Raw genomic sequence first — 17,921 nt, 5'->3', positions numbered from 1 at the left:
CTGCCTGCATCCCAAATTAATGACTCGATTGTATATGTTCTTGCCCTAATTCCCAATTCGCATAATCTCATTTTTCTCTCCAAGCTACTGACTTTTCGCCGATCATGGGCTGCGATGACGCCGGGAGCATTATCGAAATTTACATTTGATTTCAAAGGCAAACTTCCAGCTATTTCAATAGATTGATTTTCGCGAAATCAAATGACGGAGTTGATGGCAGGGATGGTACTGGCCATGGGGATAAATTTTCACAAACGAGGGACAAATTTGATACTTGCAAATCTTTAGAAACATAACGAGGAATCGGTTGAAACTAGAAGGATGTTTTAATGAATTAACCCACCAAAAAACCTTATCCTATTTGCAAACAAAAGATTTTGTCGAGTCTCCTGTTGTTTTAATCCAAATTGATGAGTATAATTATACATAATAATTGCAATTAATTATTAAAATCACTTTTCATAATCTCATAATCAAATGGAATATATGCTTCATGTGGAAAACAATAACTCCAAATACCATCGCATTGCATTTGATTTGAAATAATAAATTTGTGATTTGAAGTATGAATTTAGGAGGATATAAATTTGAAATACCCTGAACTAAATTTGATGCGACAAACTACAACATATTTGAAATCATGGAACAACTAGAATATATTTGAAATCTTTAATCTTGGAATGAAAATCTATTATTTTAAATTACTCAAATGAACTCGTACATATATAAACCATTTACACAATGAACAGAGAGGTGGAAGACTGGACAATTTACTTTTTATTATAGTTTCTCGACATTCATAATCCACCCAAGCTCTGGAAATCACTCTCTTTTCAACATCCAAAGACAAATATCAGCCTACAATCTAAAGACTAAATATCGAACATCCTAAGAGAAAACTGTATCAATAAAACCAAACCACTCTGCCTGCATCCCAAAGTGATTATAATTGACTGGATATAGCTGTACAATTTATATAATTGTTACAACATAAAAGGTCTCTCTTCAACCTTCAAAGTCAACGTAATCGACCAGGTGTGCTTTGTGTCTAAAAATGTAAAGCGCAGTGAGGGTTGATTGATGGAACAAGAGTTTATGTATCATAAATAAATTTCTTCTATTCTGATCTTCGACTGTCTTTTTGATTATTGTATAGCGGTAGCATCCAACTTGAACCATGCTTTCTCTTCCCAAAACATCGCCAGTAGAGTATCAATAACGCAGCTATTCCCACAAGAGGGATCGCCCATCTGTTATCATTCAGCACAAGAGTTTACAGAGTATTGATATATAAATCTCATTAAAAAAACTGTAAGCATGCAAAAGTTTCTTGCTTTTTCTTGACCCCTTTTAGTCAATTTTAATCAAAATCAAACCTTCAATGATCTCCTTGCTCATTATTTCACAATCCAAGAATAAGACCAGTTAAGTAAACCCATTTCAGTATACGCATCAGTGTTAAAAAAACCCTCTATTTTATTGATACCTGTCTAAATCAAGAATGGGGCTGTACACCAGAGTTTCCCAAGTCCCCACAATAACATGCCATACTGGATTGTAATAAAGAGATTCCGCGGACCAAAACAACCTTGTATATGTCTCTAAGAATATAAACATTATCCAGGCTCCAATCTCAACCAATATAAATTTAATGATAAATCGGCCAACCACCACCATAACAAGTGCAAAAGCCACCAGCCAATTGAAGAGCCTGTGATTGTATTCTTTAATAAATAGAGCTTTTGACTTCCTCAACATCTGCATTTAGAAGCTGACTGCATGTTACAAAGATACCATCAGGAAATTAAATATCAAAATATCAACAAAAAATCCTAAACCTTCGTCATCCGTAGCTCATAGCTGCTTTTAGAAGGTCCAACACATTCTCTTTCGAAGCTTTGGTTGCATTGAAGGAATCCTGCATTGAATTTAGCCATAGTCGGCAGCCTGAGGACTTGGAGTTTGTCCATTTTGTCCTCGCATCTTGTATAAAGAGCCTCACAGAGTTTCGAGGATTGATATTCATTTGAGAATATAAAATTCTTGTACACCTGAGTAGATACATAAATTAGCACGATTTTGTAAAACCTCCAGCCATCAGAGTCTCGTTCCAGATATCATACCTCCTCTATTTCTTCAACCAACTTCTCAGCAGATCTTTTTGCATAGTGGCGTCCAAAATGTTGCTCATCAAAAGCTTTTATAGCCACTTTCTTGGAACCCATGTGCGCTTGTTGCAACAACTCTTCTGATGTGGGTAAACCCAGATAACTCATACGTTTTCGGTAAAGTCTCAAACAACGCTCCAGAATACCCTTGTTAAAGAACTCCACAAGGGATCCAGTAGAGGGAATCTCCCCTTTATTTATGGCCTCGAGAATCTGGGATATAGAATCATCATTTCTAATCAGGAGTCTCCAAGAGGCAAGACCATCTGATTAGAATTTTATTTAAGACTAAAATCCTAAATTGGATCCATTTTAAATGTAAACCCATCTCATAGCATATGGAACTGAACCCCATACAGTCAGTCCAGTGGTATCTTTTGCCATTAGGGGGAAATTTTTTACCAAAAACAGTTTCACCTTTGAGCAAGAAATTGAATTGTCCATATCAAAAGAAAACAAATATTAAAATCTTGACGTTTATAAAGGATTATGTTGCTCGTTTTCTGTACCATTAGACATTTAAATTAGCACAAATTGGCTCTAAAATCCAGGAAAGACCGTGAGGCTAAATGAGTAACATCATGAATGGATTAGTAAATTTTCACCTGTCCAAGAAAAGATACAAACTCCTTTCCATTGAGAGGTTTTCCCTGGACAATCTTTGGACGAATGATAGAAGAAACAACTTCTTTCAATTTTTCCCTCTTGTTCACATAAATAGGATCAAGCTCATCATCCTTCATGTCACAAAGCTTTGTGCGTTGCAGATGAGGCTGTACCAATACACAGATTGAGCTACTAATTTATGTTGAAATTATATGAATACATGCATAATGAGAGTAAAGCCCTATGTAAACAAGAGTCTTATCGAGAAAAATATCTACCAGAGGAATGCTAATTAATTAGCAGGAGGGGGCTTACTTCATACAGGCACGGTATATTTCTCACTTAAGTGATATGAAATATACTATTAAGATCTTTTAGTACAACTAAACCCAAAATTCATCGTGAAAAGTCTTGCCTATCGGTTAAAAAAGAAAGTTATTCCATATCTCATAAATCTAAAGCATTTCCTTGTGTGGGATATTGCCTGTTTCAGAGTTGGATAGTTCTGATGCTGACACATCGTTGTGAAAAACACGAATATATACATGAAAGAAAACACAGATTCTAGAACACCAAAACAACAATTATTTATATCAACAAAGTATACGGTACAAAGACAGTATGAACAGAAAAGTCTAAAGTAGCCTGCGTCAGTTATTTGCTATCTCAAACTATTTGACATATTTCTTTTACAGAGATAAAAAGAAAAATACATCGAGTTCAAAATGAAAGGACGATAAAAGTTACGTAGACAAAGGAAGACCATCCAACATGTTTCTTTCCATTTCAGCTCGTGCATATGCTATTTCACTCGAATTAAATTTTAAAAAAATATATGCATATATTTCTGCAAGTAAAAGTATTAGATTTTACAAGTGAACATTGCAACAGCAACTTACACCAAGAAACACAAAGTCGAAACATAGAGTAGCAAAAAACACAGACCTGAGGTAAGCTGAAGGCAGTACTGTTTCCACCCATGATACCTAAACAATCACGGATTCGGTTCACCTGAAATAAAATCCAAAACATGATGCACGTATTTAGCAAAAAATAATTATTATCATTCTGGAAGTAGAGGATTTATGTACCTGATCAATATTCTTGTCCCCTGTTCAGATTAAACAGCCGCCATTAAAAATATTATCAAACAAATTCTCAGCAAATTAGTGTTGACTTGCTTAGGTAAGCAGAGAAAACCTGACCATCAGTATTAGGGACTCTTTGGAGAGCCTCGTGGACCATTTCTTGCACTGACTTTCCTTCTATTAGTACCAACAAAGAGTATCAAGTTCAGAAATTGGCAAAACGGTAAGAAGAGTAGAAATATTACAAGCACTTCCCATGACAAAAAGAAGTTCATGCAAAACTTAGATACATGAATACTGTAGTTTTGTAAGAAAACTAACGAAGAAAATCGCGCTGGATTAACCATAACAACTTAGCAGGTTCAAAAGCCACATCTTCTCCCTGCAGAAATAATGTATTAAACATTTAGCATCTCATCTTCTCTTTTTTGTTTTCTTTTAGGTGAAAAATTCATTAAAACATAATGAAAGGAGATAACAGAGATGGGTAAATTACCTTCACTCTGCTCCAAATGCATACGCAAGAAACAACGAGGAGAAAGAAACATCATCAGAATAAATCAAATTGAGATGCAAAGTTAAAGCTGATAGAAACAAAATGTTGATCAAGTGAATGTCAATATAAACCTTCCATAAAATTCTTCGGCAAGTTCAACGGCAAATGACAGCCGAGATACATCTGCTTCACGTATCTAATCTTAAAGAAGTAAGAAAAATTGCCAAAGAAAATAAGTTTTAACATCTAAAAACAAGCGGTCACAGGTAATTTTTTCAAGTGAACAGAGCAACAGTCAGAGAGTGACATAGCAAGGAATTTAGGGGTGGCATCGAGGCGAATAAAGAGGGATATAGAATCAATAGTGTACAAGAAAAATTATTCTTGTTTGACCGAATAAAAAGATGAAGAATTAATAACTCAAAAGAGTTAAATGATATAAATATCTAAATAGATTTTGGAGCAAACTGGGACAGAATGGTGCCAGGGTAAGTGAGACTTCCAGACAGCAGAAGAATGTGAACAGCATCTTCCAAAGCACACCAAAAGCATAACCTAAACAACAACCCAGATTTATTGGACAATTCCAATAATCTTGCTCATACTAGGATGTGCATGAACATCACCTCCGATTAAATATGTAGATCATGAGTTTTATAGTCTCAGGATGGATCACTGTGGGTGGTTTATTTCTAAGAACTTTTAAATGACCAAGATTCCTATTGATTCCATACTAATATGATGCGGTAAAAGCGAATATTAAAATTTGAGAGAAGAACAAACCGTCTCAGGAAGGTTATACACAAGCACAGAACTCATGACAGTTGCCAGGGCAAAAATCCTGTAAAACAAGCGATCAGAATTTTCCCCAGAACCAATTGTTAAGAACATGTGTACGGGTTAATTTGTTTAAAATGAATTACAACTGCTTCAAAATTACCTATCATCATATACATTTGACTTTCCAACACTTTCAAATCCCTCAGTATCAAGATAGATGACAGAAGTTTTAACTCCGTGGATATCCATTTCAACTGGAGTACCCCAAACCCATATACCTACATAAACAAGCAAAAAATCTGAGCACCATTAAAAAAGAACAATGCATCGATCATTATATAAAAAAAAGGAAATTTCAGTATACACCTTTAGTTTTAGTATCACGCATGTGGCCAACACCAAAACCTGCCAAATTTGAACTTTACAATTAGGATTAGAACACAAAATGAAAAATGAAATTAGCAGCGTTACAAAATGTGATAAAATTACTGAAGCGGACCTTCATAACATGAAAGAGAAAGAAGCTGGTTAAGTAAAAATGATTTTCCAGATCTATATGGTCCAATAACCTGTAAAAGAACACCGCACGATGAGAAGATTGTATGAAAAACAAGCTTCGTGGAACACACAAACAGATGTGAAAGTTGCATGTGGAAATCCAACTAAACCATAGTAAACAAACATTCTTCAATCACGAACAACAATAAAACAAACTGCCTACAAATTTTGCTTCCAGATCCAATCTACCACTTAAAATGTAAGATATTGGTCATTCCCCACATAAAGATACTGTTTCGATATCATTTTTTATATGCTGATTGTCATTAATCTAGAGCTTACAGCAACAGCTGCAATAGGGGTTGGGATTCTTTCAATTGCCTCCAAGCCTACTCTTGAAAGACGAAGTTTTGTATGACCAGGATCGGGTTCTACAATAGGAAACCTGTACCGATAAATTGCACCATAAATTAAACCATAAGTACGGAAAGCCAACTGCAAGTAAGATTGGGCACTGGGAGTTAGCAAGGAGACAGAAAGAAGATAGAGCCAAAATAAAGCAGTTTAAATGAACAGGACATAATGTCTTTGGCAATATGTGAACACAAATTAACTTATTTACATATAACACACACACGTACACACACACACACACTTCATTTATTGATTGATAGCTAACATTCTGATTTTCCTCGGAGAAAATATTTTTGGACTCAAGAACCAAGCTTTGAGTTTTGACCTCCCCTTTTACATAAAACCGAATTTAAATCAAGAAGAATTTCCCATCAACACATCTTCGTAGCAAACCAAGGCCCGTGCTTCGAATCAAAAAGTACATGCACCATCGACAAGAAACGTGAAAAGGCTGGTCAAGGTAGTAAATTAGCGTGACCACGACAGATGAGCACGAATATAAAAATAAAAAGCAAAAAAGGCACCCACTAAGTCCATCCCTTTAGCACAAGAATACATAATTTAAATAAAAAATATGAGAATTTTCCTCGAACTCACCTTCATCATAATCACAAAACCAATAAACAGATTTCGAACTAAAAAAAAATGCATCGAACAAAAAATATCCTAACCAGAGAGAAAATGCACGTAACTGCGACACATTACAGTAACAGAAAAACAAAATCTAAAAAGGAACTCACGCTTGGTGGAAATTTTCAATACCAAACGAACCAGAGGCGAACAAACCAACAAAAAATGAAAAAACCGCTACCCCATTAAAAACACGCATCTCTGATCCACCAAAAATCCGTTACAACAAGAATGCGGAGCTCCCTTGAGAATAAAATGCATAAGATTGTGCGGGAGAAGACACCATCGGTGTGGTGGACAAAGGGAACCAAAAAAAAGATGTTGAATTGAGGGGAGATCTTAAGAAGCCACTACTCAGGGAGCAGGTAAAGAACCGTGAACTCGCCGTGGAGAAGAAATAGCAAACGATTTCCAGTTGTTGCAGGATTTGGATCATGAAAGTGGAGCGGAAGACCACAACGGGCCGCTAAGCAGGAGATTCTGACCCCCTCCGTTGTCAAAGGACCTATCGCTTTCCTACATGCTTCAACATAATAGTCGCACCACCTATACTCCTAGCGATTTTGATATCCAACCCCAAACCCAAAACGTTTGGTTTCATTTAGATGACAAGTCAGATTTTCATCCTTTATGTCGTTGTGACATTTTGGCACACTCGTTATTCATAAATAATAACTTAAAAAGATATTAAAAATATTTAATTAGCCCAGCAAGAGCATCTCCAATCATGAACTTATTTTTTTAGTTATTTGTCTTGTGTCCATTGTCACGTCAAAAATTAAAAAATTTCTATTTTACACATTTTTCTCGCACTCATAAACTCAAAAACACAAGTTTTTCTAGGCCTCACCATCCAAGCACATTCAATCCCGATATTTTTATTTATAATTTTCACTTATATATTTAAGTAAATATGAATATATATTTGTAATAATCATGTTATATTCTAAGTGTTTGAGTGAACTAGTCGTTGTGACATTTGGCACTCTTATAGATTACAACAGTAGGATAATTTTCAGAGGCTAACATCATGATCACAAATTATGACAATTTATGGGAATCTCAATGATAATTGATATCTCATGGATGGGTCCACTATCCCTTGTCCATCTCTAGTCTAAATAGAAGATAAGACCATCAAAGGTCCAGGTATTCTTCTATAAATACCATGTTTGAGTATATGATAATTCATTCACTATATTATTTTCAGCAGCACTTTTAGCTGCTCTCGACTTATATCCTCGGTTTCTGACTTGAGCGTCGGAGGGGCTACGCCAGGACACCCTCCTTGCCCCCTTATAACGGTCTTATTCGTGATTTCAAGCTCGGGACCATTTTGAAACATGTGTCTGAACTAGTGACACTCGCTGAAATCGGACCCTAAATTTCCTATGAATTTCACTTGGCGCTATCTGTGGGAATTTTGAGTTGAGACGTATAGATAGTAGGCAAGCGAGGTATTAGAAGATCTATGTAATGACTGGTTACTCGTACAAATGATAATAATGCGTTTATGTTGTTTATTATGTTGTTATTTAACTCATTAGATTTCGCGTGATGATTGAGGTATCAATATTGAGATTGAACATGATTTTTATATTGTCCATGGTGTATTGAGAACAAATATGTGTTAAAATAGTGATAATAAGATGTGTACATAAAGTAGTGTAATGAAAGTTGGTATAGGACTGCAGGAAATGAGATGAAATTGTGGTAGTTGTTACGGGTTTTAGCATAATGATTTGAATATTGATCCAAATTGAGTGAGACTATAACCATTAGAAAGCTAAGATATAATGCTACAACTTTCACGTTTTGGGTTTTGTTCAAATCATTAGGGAAGACGATCCAAAAGTGGCCCGAAGTGTGTCGTGTGTATCGTTGGTCCTGCACTGACACATGTTGGGAGAATGAGCATAACGTTTTACTCAGGCCTTCAAATGACATGAGGCCAATTGGAGATGTAAGAAAACACATAGGGCTACAACTTTCATGTTGATCACTTTTTCTAATTCGAAAGTTAAAAATGAGTTTTGTGGCAGAATGTGGCATGTATATGCGCCAGAACTCGTGCATGTGCGCCGGGTGGGTAGAACGGGCCGCGCATCATTGTCTCAGACCAGTATTCGTACGCTTGGACTGTAAGTTGGCATGTTCTTGAAGTAATACATGAGTAATATTATGAATTTCAAATGCTTCTTATTTTCTATTGCTATATGTAAATTGTTAGTATGTTAATTGATGAAAACATAGCACCATATTCCATTGTTATGTATTAAATATGAAAGGAACTCATGAATATTGAAGATGGGTGCTATGTCATGAAAATGAACATGGATATGAAAGGAAAATGACTGATTTTACATGATATAGAGCTTGTTAACATCATGGGTGGTTTTAAGTCCACCAAAGTTATTGGCCAATATATGTTCATGGGGCGTGGGGTTGCCAAAAGTTGCTCCCTGACGTCCAACACAGTAGTAGCTATATAATAAAGCAAGCACAGTACAGGTCAACTAATGAGGCTCAAGTACAAAAATGAACATGAATATATGCTATGATATGATATGGTTTAAAGATTCATTTTTGTCATGACTTGATATGTATGTTCCTTTGACGCATATTGATACGTACAAGTGCCAACTTATTGAGTTTTATAAACTCACGTAGCTCTTACAGGATCATGTAGTGAAGAGACGTAGGACGCCGATTCTCCAATTGATGCTTGTGACGTGCCTTAACTCGACAAGAACCGAGACATCTTATTGTATAATTTCCGCATATGTATTGTAGTAAATTTTATGTCAGGGTTTGAAACAAGTTCCATGTGATGGATGATGATACAAAGTATGTTTGTATATGAGAATATGTTTATAAGTGTGTATAAATAGTATTGCTTGAGTTTTTGGTGTATACCAAATATAGGGACATCGTGCCAAAATTTTTATAAACCGTCAAAGTGGATACCTCTTGTTTGATTTGCTTCATACTATAGTTATATCATTCAAACCTTATTTTGATTATGGTAATGATGCTAAGTATTGAGTAAGTGTGTGACATTTTTATGATATCAGAGCTCACGGTTCTTCGACAGGGAAGACATTGTACTTCATTCATACATGGGGAACTCGGCAAGTAATTATTTTTGTATCTCATAGTTTATGCTAAGTTATGTGTTTCTACGTGACCTATATGTAAGTTAAGATAAAAGACCTTGCCACCTAAACGCAAGGTACATGAAGGAGAGTCATTTAAGGGCAAGGCTCCAGCAGTCGGAGGTGAGGGCAGTGCGCCACGACCTATAGATGATTTTGCTCAGCTGCTCCAACAACAAGCGAAAGTTCATGGGGAGCAGATACAACAATTATTGGAGATGCAACGGACTACTCATGAGCAGGCACACGTACAAGCCATGATACCTAGACAAGGGCATGTTCAAACAGATGTATATGATCGTTTTCGACGTCTGAACCCTCCTGAATTCATAGGAAGCACCGATCCGGCAGTAGCAGAAGAGTGGACTAAATCATTGGAGTCCATCTTTTCCTACCTTCATATGGAAGATGCTGACAAAGTAACTTGTGCCATGTTTTTATTAACAAAACATGCAAGGATATGGTAGGGGAGCGCAAAAGTTTCATTACCGATTGGACCATTGACATGGGGAACTTTCAAAACTGTGTTTTACAACAAATATTTCAGTAAAGATGTACGAGCCAAGAAAGCCAGTGACTTACTGAATTTGAAGCAAGGAACCATGTCAATGATTGAATATATACAACAATTTGAGGCTGGAGTCCAATATGTACCATATATTACACAGGATGACACAAGTAAGGGCGAACACTTCATGAGGGGACTTCGCTCTGAAATTAAAAGAGATGTACGAATGTCGAAGATTGTTACATACGGGGAGATAGTGAAAAGAGCACTTATGGCAGAACAGGATGAGCAAGACATTGACAGAGATAGGCAACAGCGAAGGCAACAGTACTTTCAAAGAAGCCAAGCAACATGACAAGGCAAAAAGACCGATAGTAAAGGTACTCGACCAGAGGAACCCTGTGGAAAGGGTCCCGCCCCACGTAAGGAACATGACAGACCACCTTTTCCTAAATGTGGCAAACTTCATGGCGGGGAATGTATGCAAGGTTCCAATATTTGTTATCGTGGCAAAAAGCCAGGACATCTCGCCAGGAATTTTCCAGGAAGTTCTGAGAAAGTACAGGGACGTCTTTTCTCCGTGACTAAAGAGGAAGTGGATGCGGATACATCGATGATCACTGGTATGTTCTTGATTTCTGGTAATACTGCTATTGTTTTACTAGATTCAGGAGCCACGCATTCCTTTATTTTGGAGTCATTTGTAAGGAGACTGGGCATTACAACAAGTACAACAAAGACACAACTCGCCATAGCCTTACCTTTTGGGCAAGAATTACAGACAGATCAGATTGTGCAAGGGTGTCCAATATATGTCAAAGGCCATCAGATGTATGCTGAATTGATAGTTTTGAAAATGACCGATTTTGATGTGATATTGAGAATGGATTGGCTCTTGAAGTACATAGTTACTATTGACTGTGGCATAAAGATGATCAAGTTTGCACCAGTAGGAGCTGAACCATTCACAGTAGCAAGTGCATGTATATCCTTATCTCTTCAGATAATCTCTTGTATGAAGGCTTGTAAATTATTACAGAAGGGGTGTCAAGGATATTTAACATCTGTTTTAGTTATTGATCAACCGAATCGTGACCTAAAATATACAGATGTTGTGTGTGAGTTTCCAGAAGTATTTTCTGATGATGTAACAGGCTTACCCCCAGATAGAGAGATCGAATTTGTAATTGATGTTGTGGCAGGAACTCATCCGATCTCAAAAGCTCCTTATCGATTAGCTCCTACAGAAATGAATGAATTGAAAGAACAGTTACAGGAATTGCTTGATAAAGGGTTTATTAGACCGAGATTTTCACCGTGGGGTGCACCTGTTTTATTTGTGAAAAATAAAGACGGAACCTTTTGTCTATGTATTGATTATAGGGAGTTGAACAAAGTGACAATTAAAAACAAATATCCACTCCCTAGAATTGATGATTTGTTTGATCAATTACAAGGAGCTGCTATCTTTTCGAAGATTGATTTACAGTCAGGCTATCATCAATTAAAAGTTAAATCAGATGATATCTCAAAGACTGCCTTCCGAATCAGGTACGGGCATTATGAATTTCTTATAATGCCATTTGGACTAACAAATGCACCAGCTGATTTAATGGATTTAATGAACATAATTTTCAAGCCATTTATAGACAAGTTCGTGATTGTTTTTATAGATGATATTCTCATCTACTCACGAACTATAGAGGAGCATCGAGAAAATATTGAATGAGTTTCGTAGACTTTGAAGGATAAAAATTTATATGCCAAATGGAAGAAATGCGAATTTTGGCTTGAACAAGTAGCATTCTTAGGCTATATTATCTCAAAAGAAGGCATATCAGTGGATCCAAGCAAGATTGAAGCTGTTAATAACTGGCTACGACCTACCACTATTACCGAGGTACGTAGTTTTCTTGGGCTAGCTGGTTATTACCGTCGGTTTATAGCGGGATTTTCTAAGATATCATTGCTAATGAAGCATGTGATCGCAGTTTCCAAGAGTTAAAAACAAAATTGACATCAGCATCAGTCCTTGCTATTGCAGAAGGATCAGAAGATTTTGTGGTATACAGTGATGCTTCGAAACAAGGTTTAGGAGCAGTTTTAATGCAGCACGGGAAGGTGATTGCTTATGCCTCAAGACAGTTGAAGGAATATGAAAAGAATTATCCCACACATGATTTAGAACTAGCAGCAGAGGTATTTGCATTGAAAATATGGCGCCATTATCTGTATGGTGAACGGTGTGAAATTTACACGGACCACAAGAGTCTGAAATATTTATTCACGCAAAAAGAACTGAATATGAGACAACGATGTTGGTTGGAATTGGTGAAGGATTACGATTGTGTTATTAATTATCATCCAGGCAAAGCCAATTTTGTTGCAGATGCGTCAAGTCGAATGTCCAGTTTCATTGCTGCAATGCAAGTACAAGAACAAATTTTATGGGATTTCCAGAACTTGAAGCTTGATGTTATTCCAAAGGGAGCTGCAATTCAGTTATCATCTCTTATGGTTCGACCAACGCTTGCAGACAGAATCAAGGACGACAAAATATAGATACTGAATTACAACAACTGACGCAGCGATATAAGGATAAAGGACACTCGAACTTTGAATTGAATGGGGAAGGAATATTGACATATCGAGGTAGATTGTGCGTGCCGAAACAAGGAATCAAGACCGACATTCTTATTGATGCACATGCTACTCCATACTCAATACATCCAGGAGGCACCAAAATGTACAAAGATTTGAAACAATTATTTTGATGGCCATGTATGAAAAAAGACATTGCTCAATTTGTTGCACAATGTCTAACTTGTCAACAGGTCAAGAAAAAACATCAAAGACCAGCAGGACTCCTGAAACCATTGCCTATTCCTGAATGGAAATGGGAGCATATTACAATGGATTTCATCCTTGGTTTGCCAAGAACACAAAGAGGATTCAATGCTATATGGGTTATTGTGGATAGACTTACGAAATCAGCTCACTTTCTTCCGATGAAGACCACATACACGATGAATCAATATGCTGAAGAATACATCAAAGAGATAGTGAGACTTTATGGCATCCCAGTGTCCATTGTATCTGATAGAGATCCCAAATTTACATCTGCATTTTGGAAGAGTTTACATCATGCCATGGGAACTCGATTAGCATTTGGTACAACATTCCACCCTCAAACTGATGGACAATCAGGACGAGTGAATCGGATCTTAGAAGATATGTTGAGGGCTGTACTATTGATTTTCCAGGCAGTTGGGATAGTAAACTACCGTTGGCTGAGTTACATATAACAATAGCTATCAGGAAAACATTGGAATGGCACCATATACTACATTCTATGGTAGAAAATGTCGCTCTCCGGTACATTGGGATGAAATTGGAGAAAGAAAATTATTAGGCCCTGAATTGGTAAAAGAGACAGCTGATTTGGTAACTAAGATCAGAGAAAGAATACACACTGCCCAAAGCCGACAGAAAAGTTATGATGATGTGCGACGTTGTCGATTGGAATTTCAGGTTGGTAACCATGTATTTGTAAAGATATCACCATTGAAGGGCATTTTGCATTTTGGTAAGAAGGGAAAATCGAGTCCAAGATATATCGGTCCATTTGAAATCTTGGAAAGAATAGGAGACAGGGCCTACCGAGTTGCTTTACCACCGAACTTATCAAATGTTCATAACGTTTTTCATGTTTCCTTGTGTTGCATGTTTTCTTGATTGCTCGCAAGCGCACAACATCAATTTATAGTAAAATATATTATTGAGTACAAGTGTCGATCCCACGAGGAGTGTGTATATAAACGTATATTAATGCTTGTGATTAAAATAGTCTTGACTTTATTTAGAAAAATCAATTTAAGGATTTGATTTTATGAATGACTAAATTGAAAATGGATTTAAAATAAATAAATATAGATATATATAACACCAAATTTTAGCAAATAACAATGAGATAAAAGATCTAGAGGTCCGATTTCACGCAACTATCCACCATGTGTAATTCTTATTAGCTTTGTTATAAAAGTCCTTTTTATTCATTAGCAAAAAAATCCTATTATTAACTACTCCCTCTTCCAAGTAATAAGTAGATATTTGTTATCTAAAAATGAATTGTGACATTCCCATCAACAATTTACAATTAAATAACACAACAAGCACTAGATTCTCTATAGGCTTCAATAGCATTATAGGCCTTCCGAACTCTATAAATACCATTGATGTATTTGATCTTTTTCTTGTTTATAATTTCCTCTTCCGAGTGATAAATTGTAAACGTATAAATCATTCAAAATATGGCCAATAAATTGAAATCATTTAGATTAGAACAATACAAATGAACAATATGAAGAACTTAAATAACTTAATTTATAACTTCTAAAACATGGTTTCTAGTTTTGTTCCATCATTCCTCTAGAATTAAAACTTAGTTCATAATAACACAATCAAAACAACAAAACATGGTTTTAAAATAAGAAATAAAAAATGAAAAACAAAGGAAAGAAAAACTTAGAACGAGATTTTGAAGAGCTGATTCCGTTCCTGGAGTTGTGCAAAAGATTTCTTCCAAACTTGATGAATTTGATCTTCAATCTAATAGTAGCCTCCTTCACTCTTTCCTTGGCTCCCCAATACCCTAGATAGTAGCAAATGATGTCTTATTATAGTTCAGACAAGATAGAAGTCGTAGCACACAAAATTCTCAAACTTCCACACGCAGCACACAAAGTTACAGAATTTCCGGATTCTGCTTTTCGAAGACCGCGGGTGCGGTCCTCTTTCTGGTGTATGAGCGTAGGTGCGCTGCCTATTTCAGTGCGGGTGCACTAGCTTACCGCGGGTGCGGTACATGAATAAGCACGGGTGCGCTGCAGCTACTGTATTTTTTTTTTTTTTTTTTATCTTTTTGCACTTTCCAATTCAACACTTTTAATACTTCACACTCTTATTCTATACTTCCAAACTATAACAACAAAAACAACAACAAATCAAATAAACTTCTCAAGAATCACATAATTCTAAGTTAAAAACAAGTAATAAAAGTGAAATAAATTACACTTATCAAACTCCCCCAAATGAACAATACGAAGAACTTAAATAACTTAATTTATAACTTCTAACACATGGTTTCTAGTTTTGTTCCATCATTCCTCTAGAATTAAAACTTAGTTCATAATAACACAATCAAAACAACAAAACATGGTTTTAAAATAAGACATATCAAATGAAAAACAAAGGAAAGAAGAACTTAGAACGAGAGTTTGAAGAGCTGATTCCGTTCCCGGAGTTGTACAAAAGATTTCTTCCAAACTTGATGAATTTGATCTTCAATCTAGTAGTAGCCTCCTTCACTCTTTCCTTGACTCCCCAATACCCTAGATAGTAGCAAATGATGTCTTATTATAGTACAAACAAGATAGAAGTCGTAGCACACAAAATTCTCAAACTTCCACGCGCAACACATAAAGTTACAGAATTTCCGGATTCTGCTTTTTGAAGACCGCGGGTGCGGTCCTCTTTCTGGTGTATGAGCGCAGGTGCGCTGCCTATTTCAGTGCGGGTGCACTAGCTTACCGCGGGTGCGCTGCAGCTACTGTATTTGTTTATCTTTTTGCACTTTCCAATTCAACACTTTTAATACTTCACACTCTTATTCTATAATTCCAAACTATAACAACAAAAACAACAACAAATCAAATAAACTGCTCAAGAATCACATAATTCTAAGTTAAAAACAAGTAATAAAAGTGAAATAAATTACACTTATCACCTTGCTACGAAAGTATTTGGCCAATCCTTCTCACGTTCTTCATTATGAACCATTGGAGCTTTCATCAAATCTCTCGTATGAAGAACGACCGGTCCAAATCCTCGATAGGAAATCAAAAGTGTTACGAGGCAAGGAAATACCCTTGGTGAAATTATTATGGCACAATCATGCAATTTAAGAAGCAACTTGGGAGCGAGAAGACGAGATCCAACAGAGATATCCTGAACTATATAGTACGTCAAATTTCGATGACGAAATTCTTTGAAGGAGGGGAGAATTGTAGTGACCGGTTACTTGTACAAATGATAATAATGCGTTTATGTCGTTTATTATGTAGTTATTTAACTCATTAGATTTCACGTGATGATTCAAGTATCAATATTGAGATTGAACATGATTTTTATATTGTCCATGGTGTATTGAGAATGAATATGTGTTAAAATAGTGATAGTAAGATGTGTAGATAAAGTAGTGTAATGGAAGTTTGTATAGGACTGCAGGAAATGAGATGAAATTGTGGTAGCTGTTACGGGTTTTAGCATAATGATTTGAATATTGATCCAAATTGAGTGAAGCCATAACCATTAGAAAGCTAAGATATAATGCTACAACTTTCACGTTTTGGGTTTTGTTCAAATCATTAGGGACGAGCCAAAGTGGCCCGAAGTGTGTCGTGTTTATCGTTGTTCCTGCATTGACACATGTTGGGAAAATGAACATAACGTTTTACTCATTCCTTCAAATGACATGAGGCCAATTGGAGATGCAAGAAAACACAAAGGGCTACAACTTTCATGTTGACCACTTTTGCTAATTCGGAAGTTAAAAATGAGTTTTGTGGCAAAATGTGGCGCGCATATGCGCCAGAACTCGCGCATGTGCGCCGGGTGGGCAGAACGGGCCGCGCATATGCGCACAGAAAGTCGCACATATGCTCCCAGCAGTGTATAAAAAGATAAGGATCGACTTTTCTAAGCGATTTTACCATTCTTACCTTCTTCCTCAGCAAGAACACGAAGCAATCCTAGAAAACTTCCTCCCAAAAGCTCCCTTCTTCATTCCTTTCATCACTTTGAGGTTAGAACTTAGTTCTCCATCCCAAGAGCTTCCTAAGGGTGTAAGTTTTCTTCTCTTTTAGCTGTTCTTCATATAGAGGGGTACCTTTCACTAGTATGGACATAGTAATTAAATTATTGATATGTTTGACAGTATAGGAGCGAGAATCATCGTCTCAGACCAGTATTTGTACGCTTGGACTGTAAGTTGGCATGTTCTTGAAGTAATACATGAGTAATATTATGAATTTCAAATGCTTCTTATTTTCTATTGCTATATGTAAATTGTTAGTATGTTTATTGATGAAAACATAGCACCATATTCCATTGTTATGTATTAAATATGAAAGGAACTCATGAATATTGAAGATGGGTGCTATGTCACGAACATGAACATGGATATGAAAGGGAAATGACTGATTTTACATGATATAGAGCTTGTTGACATCATGGGTGGTTTAAGTCCACCAAAACTATTGGCCAATATATGTTCATGGGGCGTGGGGTTGCCAAAGGTTGCTTCCTGACGTCCAACACAGTAGTAGCTATATAATAAAGAAATCACAGTAGTACATGTCAACTAATGAGGCTCAAGTACAAAAATGAACAAGAATATATGCTATGATATGATATGGTTTAAAGGTTCATTCTTGTCATGACTTGATATGTATGTTCCTTTTACGCATATTGATATGTAAAAGTGCCAACTTATTGAGTTTTATAAACTCACGTAGCTCA

General features: G+C 36.3%; 1 pseudogene; it reads right to left on the bottom strand.

Annotated features, from left to right (window-relative positions):
* Positions 1–735: 735 nt before the first annotated feature.
* Positions 736–7,270, bottom strand: LOC140809050 (uncharacterized; annotated as a pseudogene).
* Positions 7,271–17,921: the final 10,651 nt, after the last annotated feature.

The sequence above is a fragment of the Primulina eburnea genome, chromosome 13 (genome assembly GCF_022965805.1).
Source record: "Primulina eburnea isolate SZY01 chromosome 13, ASM2296580v1, whole genome shotgun sequence".
Classification (NCBI taxonomy): domain Eukaryota; kingdom Viridiplantae; phylum Streptophyta; class Magnoliopsida; order Lamiales; family Gesneriaceae; genus Primulina; species Primulina eburnea.
The sequence above is the reverse complement of the archived record's forward strand: the minus strand, read 5'-3'. Positions and strand labels throughout refer to the sequence as shown.